The sequence below is a fragment of the Anser anser genome (genome assembly GCF_964211835.1).
Source record: "Anser anser genome assembly, chromosome: 9".
In the NCBI taxonomy this organism is placed as follows: Eukaryota; Metazoa; Chordata; class Aves; order Anseriformes; family Anatidae; genus Anser; species Anser anser.
The window spans coordinates 8,740,142-8,752,477 of NC_139729.1; the positions used below are offsets into that span (position 1 = coordinate 8,740,142).

The 12,336-nt window shown below is 38.8% G+C and overlaps 1 protein-coding gene across 5 annotated transcripts in view; it reads left to right on the top strand.

The window, feature by feature from the left end:
* Positions 1–12,336, top strand: part of SPSB4 (splA/ryanodine receptor domain and SOCS box containing 4) — a 143,388-nt gene that overhangs the window by 25,333 nt on the left and 105,719 nt on the right. The window contains exon 1 of one of the 5 annotated variants that reach the window (XM_083849263.1): positions 8,651–8,670. The exons of the other annotated variants lie outside the window; for them this stretch is intronic. The gene's annotated coding sequence lies outside the window, so the exon portion shown is untranslated. Of the gene's footprint in view, positions 1–8,650; positions 8,671–12,336 lie in introns of those variants that run through there. 5 annotated transcript variants of the gene reach the window in all.

Below are 12,336 nucleotides of genomic sequence, written 5' to 3' on the forward strand. Positions count from 1 at the left end.
CCAATGTGAGAACTTTGTCTCTTGTAGGAAGGTTTTGCCCCCTGTTTAGTTGTGGGCTTAGACCATCTTATTAACTGACCTTCAAGGCACTAATTTGATCGAGAGATTGCTTAACTTTTTTCTGTTAAGAATTAAAAATCTGTCTTTAGGTTTTACAGGAACTCGTGATTTACAGGAATGCCAGGTCTGGCATAACACAGAGTATACATAACTTCAAAACAAATTCTAATGTTTATTTTCAGGCTTATGCCAATTACTTTATTACTTAATTATATGCAATGTTATTAGGAGATGCAACTAGCACAGTCTGCAAATATACAACTGAAAATCCTTTACTTGGTCCAAATTTTTAAAAACAACAAACAACTTGAAGTAAACAACAACATGATCCAAACTCCTACAGCCATCTGCTTGGACTACTATATTTGAGATCTACGAGATGGAAACCACCAGTATTTGCTTTTCAGACTAAAATACCATTGTAACCCAGTGAAGAAATAGCTAGTTGTGAATTAATTGAAAGAGTTGCATGCTTTTTCATCTTTCTTTGGACTTGTTGTTTTCAAACAAAGTGTAGACAGTTTCTTGTTTTGTCTTCTGCTTGTTTGCTATTCACATGTTATTTCAGCAAATCATTTCTGGCTGGCAGGTCATTTGAGTCCTTTGCTGTGAAAATTTGTTATTCATTTTATGGTAGTTTGGGATTCTGTTCTGCAGTCTGCGTAGGGTCTCAATTATTTTCATGCTCTTATGTGAAATTCAGGAGTCATAGAGTGAAGTGGGAGTAGAAACAAATGAGCATCTCAAAACTGTCAGGATGGAGGTATATTTTGATATATGTTGCATGGTCTTTATCTAACTTGTACCTTTTTGAAAGAACTGTACTTCAAGTAGCCAGTACAAAATTGGAGACAGGAGTTGTTAGAGAAAAGGAAACAATGCAATAATTTTTCCTGTGTATTATTCTCATTAACTTACAGTCTGAACTATTTTGGAATTGTAGGCTATTTATAAACTGCAGAAATAAACTATACAAATGAAAATGTAGAAATGCCATCACAACTCTTTTTTGATCATTTTCTATTTGGAAATTGCAAGGGAATGTTTTACGTCACTGTGGCATGGATTTTACCGAGTGTGTCTGCGAAGAGTGGGGCAGCTGGCACTGCAGGTGTTCCGAGCTAATAGGTGTGCTCTGTATTGCCTAGCGAATGCTGCGTATTCAGGGTGTGATGGTGAGGGAAAGAGCTTGATGGAGCCTTAACAGGCACTACAATGTGTTTTGTAGCCTGCTTATAATCAACTTTTTTTTTTTTTCTATAGCAAATTGGGCACATGATCAGTTGTCTTTGCCTTTTTAAGGAAATTGCATTTTATGTTTTGATTTGTAATCTGTTTGCATGAAGCAGAGGAGTATCTTTCACTTTATAGGCAGATAAATATGATTGAAATTCTGGTTGTTTTTATTTTTTCCCTTTCTTTGCAGAAGGTATAATTAAGATGTAGCTTTTTTTTTCTCCTACTAATATATTGCTACCACTTTAAGAAACATCTGAATTCCTGAGGAATAAAGAAGTGACCTACACAAAGCCTCTTAAATTACTGGGAAGCATTATAATCCTCCCACTGGGGATGGTAGGAAGGAATCAATGTTATACTGCAGTTGGACTTGACATAGGGCACATTGGTTATACGTGAAACATCAAATGTAAAAGAAAAATTACACAAGTCTATACTTTTCCATTCTATACTCAGAGATCAGTCAATATACAGTATTCTACTGACAATATGTTTTCAGTATGTAGGCAGATGTGTAACTTGATTTTAACTGCACTTTGGTTATGCTGTGCAGAGCTGGCGTGCTATTTGTTTTACTGCTCGGGTTGTTGTAGAGCTAATCCTGTGTTTGCATTTCTGAACTAACCAGTGGTAAGATATCCTCTGCTCGGTATCTTCTCTTACAAAGCCACTCCAGGTTTCTCGCTCTTATCTGGGGTGTAACTGGTAGGGCAGTTTGCATGCATACTAAGAAAATGTTTACATTTCTGAGGACTGAAAAAGTTGTTTAAGACTAAGTGGCTGGAAAAAGAAATTGGTTAATGCCTCTGCAAAGAGTCTTACACTTTCTAAACATTTGAGAAACGAGGATTGGCAGCACTTGCATAGATTGTTAAATAGTATGTATGATTCATGGGAAGATCACTATCAGAGGGAAGGCAGGAACTCCGTTGTTGCCCTTTAGACTCATCTGTTCAGATGGAGCAGCCACCAAATCTCTGAAACTCACAGCTGCTTGCAAATATGATTCTTTTTTTTCCTTAAGATAAATCATCGTGTTAATGTTTCAGAATTTCATCCTGTTGTTACATCTGAATAGTTAGTAATAGTCTTACACTTCTAGTGTGTGTGTGCCATTTTTATGGTATGGATGCTTAATACATGTCCAGAAATAACATTTATTACAACTGGTGAGTAGCTGCTCTGGGGAGTAATAAAGTGACTAATTTCCTGTTCCACATAGCATTGCAGTAGCATCAGGTTATAAAAAATATTTTGGGATTAAAAGCAAGTATCTTTCTATGTCTGTCTTGATATTACGGAAATTAGCTTATTGGGGGTTGGCTTTGCCTTAAAAACAAAACAAAACAAACAAAAACAACTTTAGCTCATGAGGAATGCCCATTATTTGCGTATGCCTCTTGATTTTTCAACTCTCTCAGTAGAGTAACATGGGTAGATTTTTGAGGAAACAAATTCCAGCATGTTCCGAGTTCACAAAGTCATGATCGTGAAGGTGAAACATTTGTAAATAGTGTCTGCAAATATGTCCCGTGCCTACAGGTTATGTTAGCATCACTAGGTGTGGCCAAATACTGTGAAACTGCTTTGTTTTCTCCTCTTTTTGTGGTGATATGGTATCAGTCTTATGTGTGAGGAGTATTTGTCAGCAGTAAATGTGTCTCACAGAGGCCTCATTGAGTTCTCAAGTAAATTAGATTGCCAGATCTAACTTACTTGTGCCTTTTATTCAATATGTCAGTCGTACATGTTATGTTCTAAAAAAATCTTGTGTGATTATGTGCTCGTGAGCTGAGAGTTAGGTGAAGATTAGGGAGAACATCAAAGCTACAGTTAAATGGAAGAAAGATGAGTTAAAGCCAAGTCATTAGAGATCCCTTTGAAGTGTTTTCAGATTAAGAGCTCTCTTTTAAGTGGGACACCTACCTGCCTTTCAATATTTAAATAATAAGACATGACAGGCAATGCTTTTCTGAAGGATTATTGTGTGCCATGGTGTATTGTAGAGGCATGAGGCCAAAGGCAAGTGACTTCAGTGGCGGAAAGACTGTAGCAATCCTTTCAGTTCATGGCTAGGATCTTTCTGCCAGTGCTAAGCAGACATTTAGAAGGTGAGAAGACCACACAGGGTATGCACTTTTAAATGAGTCTTGCAGATGATAATGTGACATTGACATTGGCTAGAGATGAGGATGGCTGTGATATGATATTATGTTTCAGCATAGATAATGGATCTTCCTGTTAGATGCTGTAATGACAGTTTACAAGAAACAAATTTATTATCCCTTAATCAAATTAAAATCCTGCCTGTTCCTGCTACCTGTGCTAATCCATTTTGGCCCTGTCAAGCTTAATACAACATTTAAAACAAGCAAAGGAGACCTGGTGGATGGTGATCATGTATGTGTTAATGCAAATGAAGGCAAACTGAGTTTGAGAGTGCTTTTCTGTATGGAAGGTGACAGCTGGCTTTTCGTGTGTGTTTGTGAACACCTACATATTCAGAAAACTCTCAACATTTCCCCTAATAATTCTACAGATTCATAGCCATACCCAGAATTATTATTTTTATAGTGTGAAATCAAAACTGGCGTTGTTTTGGTCTCTGTACAAAGAGCTTTTTCCCTAGAGAACCTGCAATACAAAGTTCACGGAATCATGGAGTGATTTATGTTGGAGGGACCTTCTGGAGGTTGTCTGGTCTAGCATCCGAAGATGAAATACTGCAGAAGAGACAAACAGGAAGCAGGGATGGAATAGTTAATATAAATGCAAAAAGTGTGCAGTAACCATCCAGTTCCAAATAGGTCTGCTCTCTGTCTATGAGCTGGTGGGTGCAGTCATCTCTGTATAAGCACAAAGTGGGGAGTTTTGGTAAGTCTGACTGAGAGCTGGACTGGAGGTGTACTGATCAATGACTGCACTGATAGAGAAGGGTAGAGGAAGGTATTCCCATGTCTGTGTTCCTGTATGTACTGGAATAAGATCTTCAGTTATGTCAAGTAATGACAATTATCAGGAAAAAATAATCATAACAATGACTGTGCATAACTGCAACAACTTTTCACGTAAACATTGTATCCTAGACAAATATCTTACGTGCAGTCATATTACTATGTGTATTCATCCTTCCCCTTGAGAGCTGTTGCTTACCATTTCTGTTAAGTTACCTCACAGATGGTTGTAGATGGGAACGTGTTAAAGGTGACAGTAATTGGTCTGCTAATAGGCGATTGCGTTAGAGAGGCTGCTATCTTAATCTAGGGTGGGGGAAACATGTTTCAGAAATAGTAATTGTAAAGTAAAGCTTGCTCTGTCTGAAAGAAGCTTGAGTATGTGCATATACCTGTAGCGGGCAGACATCCACCCAGCTGCTTGTCAGCAGAAACTTGGTTGCACAAGAATCTTTTTCTAAGGCTCAGAAGCTCATTTTTCTGATGATGCAAAGAACAGGAGCTGATGTTGCTAAGCAGCTGGCATACTCCCTTGATTTCAGAAGTCTTTTCAAGAGGATTTAGTACTACAGATCATTAACCTGTAGGCCTTGAGGACTTGTTCCTCAGTCCCACACCTGCTAATGTGAGCTTTCAGGCTCCATTTGTATCTTGTTTTTGTGGGTCACTTTCCATAAAAACATCCATTCCACAACATTTTTTTTTCTATTTTATTTTTTTTCCAAGTGCATTTCAAGGTGTAAACAGAAGTTTTGATTTCTCTTTTTATGGAAGGGAAATATTTATTTTTAACATGGTGCAATTCAGTCCCCTTCTGATGACTTTTTAGTGTTTAAAATTTTACTGTTAAAGCTGCAAATTATTTCTCTGCATTGCTAATGACAGGAATATCAAATAGCATTTATTAAGGCTGTCATTGTTGGAACTGAGGGTTCTTAATTGTAACGCTTTTAGTGTGATGAAGAGCGGCCCCCCTCCATGCTGCATTGTTGCCATTTTCTACAAAGATGCCTGTGAAGTTATTTCAGGGGCTCTTGAAGCAGCTTACTAGTTCAGAGAGTAACTTACTATCTTCCATGTTTCACATTTGTTCTCATATAAGGGGAAAAAAAAAAAAGAATTACAGAGAAACACAATTAGCAAATGATGTGTATTAAAAGCAGTCTGTCTCTGATAATCCTCAAGCTCTCTAGGAAAAAGTCAGCAGAACAGCCCCAGTGACCTGAATCAGCAGCTGAAATGTGCAGGCAGTGCCTGCTGCACACGTGCAGGTTGTGGTGCTGTGCAGAAACTGCACCAGTGGTTCCAGTCACACCGCATGAGGCTCGTACTGGGGATGCTTCAGGCTTACTGCCCTTGTGGAAGCCACGACGCAGTGTGCACGTGCACCTCTGTTCCTACGGGAGCTCTGGACCTGTGTGGCTGTAGCCCTGGAAGCGTGGGTTTTGTTTGTTTTTCTTTCTGGAGATATTTCGGTTTTACTTAAAATTAATATTTTCAGTTTAGTAAATATTATTTGCTAAAAGATTCAAGCTAAATTCCAAACCAAATTGCTATATCATGATGAAACCCCCTATGGTTTACGGGCATAACGGTAGCTGTGGAATGGGCAAATGGTTTCCTGTGTACAGAAGGTCATTCTTTGGTAATGTGCATGACACACAATTTTCAATTTAATGCAGTTTCCTACTTGCAGCAATTAAATGCACAGTATTTGGCAGCATTCCTCCAATTGAATAGAACCTTAGGAGATTGCTTTTTCATGGTTTCTTTACAATTAAAAAATATGTTTGGATCACAAGTTAAACAAAACGATATCTTTATAACCTACCTGTGGAAACATAGACAAAACACAGACACAAACTTTCAGCTTATTCCTGTCAATGCAAGGGTACCATGCAGTAGGTTCTGTTACGTGAAGGAAGCAGATAACACAGAAATCGCAGAATTTTCACGGCTGTTGAAAGTGAATTGAAAAGTCATTGTTTTAGAGCTTTATTGGGTATGGGACATCTTATTGTACCTTATGTAAAATATTTTCCCCTAATGTGGAGATTACCATCTGTATCACATAATATAAAAGCTTATTAATTATTCATGAAACTTTTATTGACTGTTTCTAAATGTACCTTAATTTATTACCAGGAAGACTCAGGCAAAATAATTCTGAAGTCAGTAATTTGTGGAGGGAATTTCTTTTTTTTTTTTTTTCTTTTCTTTTCTCATGCAGGTTTTAAGATTGCTGTAAGCTCTCCTTGTTGAAGGGACAGCTGAATGTCTCTCAGGCATTTTCCTGACAGGTGGTATTTTCAGTTTCCGTTCTTTTTTTCCATTAATCTCCCAAATAGTCGGTATGTTTTGGGTTTTTTTTTTGCTTTTTAGCGGAAAGGAGAAAAGCGCGTGTGTGTTGTTGTGTTTCATTGCTAGGTTAGGTGAGTTGGTAGATGAGCTGCTCGTTATATGGCATGTGATGAAAGTCCACACGCCGTCTTCCTGGGTGACAAAGATGAAGTCTGAGCCTCCTGATCTCGGTTGGGATGTGTTAGGGGCATGGGACACACTCATAGCTCAGGGCTAGAAGAGGAGGAAATAACTGGTGAGCGTAGCTCTAATGCAGCATGGGACAAGAGGGGCTTCCACATTGGCCCGGCCAAGGTGTTTGGGTGGGAGACCGCTTCCTTAGAAGCTGGGACTGTCGAGCTGGGTTTAACAGTGTTTCTATTTTAACTTGCTCTGTTTTACTGTTCAATTATATAACAAGATGTAAGTGAGGAATGCTGTCTGTATGTATTCCAGTTCCCAATCTGTTCACAATTTAGCTGTTTGGGGAACATACAGTAGATGGTGTTACTTAAATAGAAAGTTTTCCTCCTTTTAGTACCTTGTGTTACTCTTGTTATTTTGGAACTAATGTAGAATGCCACTTACTGGTCTGGAGCTTTCACTTCCGATTTTATTTCTAAAAATGAGTTTTACAAACATTTCAGACATATTATATACACAGTAAAAACTGTTCCCTGAACTTACAACTCATACAACTAGAATATCTGGCTCCCTCAGTTATATTTCATCTGTCTGCCCTATTTGTTTCACTTGGCAGATAGAAGGTGGTAAAAAAAAATGTTTTAGGATAAGTCTTTAGATTGGAGTTGTCAGAGCAGCCGAAAGAAATTCAGGTGGCCAAACCCCTGTCCCAGCCAGCAGCTTTACCACTATTTTATTCCTGCCTATCAGCTCATAAGCAATGATGTGGCCAGATTAAGTCTTTCTATTCAATCTGTTTTTGAGGGATAATGTTTACTAAGTGTTTGACAGTGAGCCACTGGCTTTTTTCTTCAGCACCTGCTGCTACACCCCAGGGGTTGCCCTTGCAATCCAAGCCCTAGGCAGGCCCCGCTCTGCTCAGCTGCAACGTCAGGAATGTTCAGCCTGGCATATGATTGTCTGTATAAAATACAATGTCCAGAGGTGCTCGGGTTCGGTAAGACTGAATTTTCCACTATTGATTTTTATTGTAACGAGGGATTGTAGTACCTAAACACAAGCTGGTATTGGCTTAAATAAACTCATTTTTGTCTGGTTTATATCGTTCGGGATTGTGTCTATCAAGATTTTTATTGACTAGAGCATTGCCGTTGTCTCATTAAAAACATCCGTCATTGCACATTGCCATCTTTATTATGTAATAAAACTGCAGTGCTACATGATGTTTGATTTTTTTCATCATAACGTGGTATAAAGCTAAATCTTACTTTCCTTTCGAAAGGTAGATAAGTAGTTTTATACTTGGGATATTAGCGCTAAACGTTACCAACCTCAGCCACATTCCACAGGGGAAGATGAAACGAAATTCAGGGAGATTGTTTTGAGGTGGAATTCCTCTTTTTAGATGTAGTCTCTGCCATCTGACAGGTAGTTCAAGGCAGGAAGTCTGTTAACTGACTCAGAAGAAAAAGAACTGGCTGATTTAAATTTAAATTGTATTGTTCAACAATGTTGTGTAATTAGATGGGAAAGCAGGAAAGTCCTTTTATTAGAGATGTCTTTGTAGACAGTAGCCATGAAAGCCACAGTGGTTGATGCTAATTACCATATTTTGTTTAAACTTCCATCTAAATGAAAGGATCATTCAATTCAGAAGCTGCAGCCATACAAAAACCACAAGTGCAGTTGAATTGCTGCTGCCAAGCAGATGGGGCTTTGATCAGAATAAGTTATTTGCAGCTTTATTGTCTGGCTGCCAGGGTGGGGCTTGCATTGAACCCCCTTGCGCAGAAGAAGGGAAGGGGAGGAAGGGGTCTTGCTGATCCGAGATAAGTTCATGGGAGAGTTTTCCCATTCTTAGTTTATTTTTGCGGATGAAAATACAGACTTGCAAAGAAGCAGTAAGGTACACAGTATTGGGCTACTCTAACGTGTAAGTTGGTTTTGTGGGAATATGTTGGCATGTTTCCTTTTAATTACAGTGTGGAAAGAGGGGGCACGGGGAATGCTGAGCACAGCTGGCTGCGTATTTTTTCCAAGGTTGGTTCTGTCTAAAGTATATGAGGAAAAACTTGCACTAATATACTCTTTTATTGGTACCTCTCATACTGTTTGTGACAGACAAAAGCTTAGCAGCTTTTCAGGACTGAGGTACTTTCTGCAAACCCAGTGTTGTAAACTGTCCAATTTACAAAGCCATCAAGACAGCAGGATTGGGGCAAGTGAGAGAGGAGGCAGGAGAAGGGACAACAATGTGTAGAAAATAGCATTAGGTAGCATTCTTGGGATGACCTTTGATTACAGCGTTTATTGATGCAAAAACTAATTTCCAACTTTGAGTGGAGAAGGTAGGAAACATTATCTGGCACTGTGTGGATCTGAGATGAAAAATCTGTATAGATGGGATATACCAAAGAATAGAAGTAGAAACAGCCACTATAAAACAGCACTAGCCCAAGCTAATTTCTTTTCTATTTTTAAATTATGTGGTCTCAGACTTTTCTTCCAATGAAAGTGAACCTCAAAAAGTGAGAATCAGTAATTGTTTCTGTGATCTTTTTAGTCAAAAAAGGATAGCTATGAACATGGTCTTATTTTGACCTGTACCGTAACTGTCTACATTTGGGCATTGAAGCTTTCTCAAGCATAGAAAGTCTTTCACATGCAAAGATGGGAAGGAGAGAGGGGAAACAAAAGTCAACCCCAAATCTGGTAGTACTGTACTTCTTCAGGGTTGCACTACAAATACTGTGGCAGAACAGTTTCAATTCCAGGCAAATAAAATTGGGAATATTTGGGGGCTACTTCAGAATTTTTTTTTCTTTCTCTTGCCCCTCCCGAGATGACAGTCCTGTTTGTGGGCATGTTAGTACATGCTGGTGCTCAGAGTGTTTGGGTTTGGGCTTTCACTGTACATATGAATCTTGATAATGGTTTACCCCCTAATAACAGTGCATGGTCTTAGATTGATCTAGAAGTTCAGATCTGTGTGATTAGTACAATTGAAGTGGACTGGAAATGTGTCTTTAGACTTACTGAGACTGAATTCCATTTTCACTTACTAAATGCAGATAAATAAATAACCCCACCCACACACCCCCAATTAATCTTCCTGATATATTATGCATTTTGATTTCATTTTCTTAAAGCACTTTCTCTTTCCTTTACGATATCTCTTCTTGTCATCTTTCTGGGAAAAAATAAAATAAAATCTCCCTGGTGGTTTATACATAAGAGGGTTTCAAAAGAAAACCAGCAATCTAGTGTTTGTATCAGACTATCTTAACAAAAGCATGATAAAGTTTAAATGCAAAGGCTAGTTCTTAGCATTTGGAAATGTTAATGACGTTTTGTAAGTCAAACTTTGCTTTAGAAGCACAGCAACACAGATGTCTTTGTTCTAAGTAAATTGAGCGCTCCTCCTAAAATAAATAAATGAAAACAGTTTTTGTAGAAAAAAGAAACGCAGATTTGAAATGCTGAGTTCAATTGAGCAGATTTCAGGTGCAAATTTCTAAACTCAGTCCAGAAGACTTACTTGCCTTGTCTCCCAGATGAAACCCTAACCGAGAATGTGTATCAATATCTTATGCAGTAGCCTTATCATTAGCAATCTGCTTTTCTAAGCACAGTGAATGTAGAGTTAAAGGAATTTCAAAGAATGTCCCACTGTCATAAGTACTACGGCAGCATGTGAATGAGACACCCAACAAATCTCCAGCTCTTCTGCAGAGGTGACATGCAATAAATATACACGTATGAGTAAGGCATTCAAATATGTGTTCCAAGATTGTATTTATCAGATTTTCTGAAAGATCTAAAAGGATTTTGGAACCTCTCAAATTATGAGAGGAAAATGTATGGAAAGTCTGTGGAAACAGTAGGACAGTTTTTTTTTATTATTATTATTGTTATTTTTTTCCCCCTTGCAGGAGTGATAGAGTGGCTGAGGGAGCTGGGATTGTTCAGCCTGGAAAAGAGGAGGCTCAGGTGCGACCTTATCGCACTCTACAGGTACCTTAAAGGAGGCTGTAGCGAGGTGGGGGTTGGTCTGTTCTCCCACGTGCCTGGTGACAGGACGAGGGGGAATGGGCTAAAGTTGCACCAGGGGAGGTTTAGGTTGGATATTGGGAAGAACTTCTTTACTGAAAGGGTTTGTAGGCACTGGAATGGGCTGCCCAGGGAAGTGGTTCAGTAACCATCCTTGCGGGTCTTTAAAAGATGTTTAGATGTAGAGCTTAATGATATGGTTTAGTGGGGGACTTGTTAGTGTTAGGTCAGAGGTCGGACTCGGTGATCTTGGAGGTCTCTTCCAACCTAGATGACTCTGCGATTGTGTGGATAAGCAAAAACATTTTGTCATATTTTTTGGCAGTAATGTAACTTTTTTAAAGGAGAGAAAAATCCTTTAAAAATCTTCTTAGAAGGCATCAGTGGTGATGGAGAGAGAAAGCATTGGCAGCAGGCAAAGAGTAGAGATTTTGAGGGGGTTTAGATTTCACTCACCTGTACCGTTTGGTCTGACAAGAAGTTCTGGGTTAAAGGCTTGTGTTTTGATCATACGCAGCTCAAATTCAGCGTATTGCCAGCATAATGAAAGAGCTTTGTTTTGCTGCGCTTGAGACACATATGGTGGAGCATGTGGATAAGCAGGCTCCAGTGCCTGCTGAGCACTCCGGCTCAGGGTCAGATAGGAGACATGCTTGAGTTGTTCCAGGAGAGGAGCCTGCTGCTTCCCACTCTGTTACTGCCCCATGCCAGTGAAGTAATGCGTGTGGATTGGGGTATATGCACAAAATCCTGCCTGTTGGCTCTTGTGGATTTCGCCACAACATCGGAGAGCGTTTCTTTGCTCAGTGAAAACTTTTAATCAGTAAAATGTCCTAGATGCTGTCCTGGTTCCACTGATCCTGTGCATGAATGTGAGGATGGACATTACAATTTATTACCTTGACAACACAATGAAAGTTGCACTCATCACACATGTGATGAGTGATAAAGGAGGTGATAAAGATCATAATCTGCATAGGGTAAAAAGGACCAGGACAGAGTTATGACATTTAATTTGATCGAAAAAAAGGCATTTGTTTGGCATGGTTCTCGTACTTCAAATGAGCTGAAACAAATGTAGGACGTCTGGGAAAAGCATGTTAATAAACAGAGTGTTTACCATAGATGTCCACTTACCACCAAGCTATGTTATCAATATATATGCTATAGACCAAGTTGTATCTTTTTGTTACCTTATATCTTTATATATTTGGATATTTTTACAAGAATAAAGTAAAAAAGGATTAGCTAAAAAGCACCATGCTTATATATAGCTTGTTTTCCTTTTGCTTTCTTTTCTGAAAGTTCAAGGTATTTTGTGAACCATTGTTGCAATGACCTTTTGATTCACAAGTTTCTGTTCTTATTAGTGGTTAATTTAGAAATATAAGGTGACAGCTGTGTGGTTGCTATAGTGATGGTTTGACAATAAGAAGTGTGGAGTTTTTTTTAACCAGGAAGGAGTAAAAAGCAAACCAAATTCCTGATCATGTGTAAATAATCTAAAACTGGCAGCAGTTCGGACAAGAACTTCCCAAATTGTTAAGCG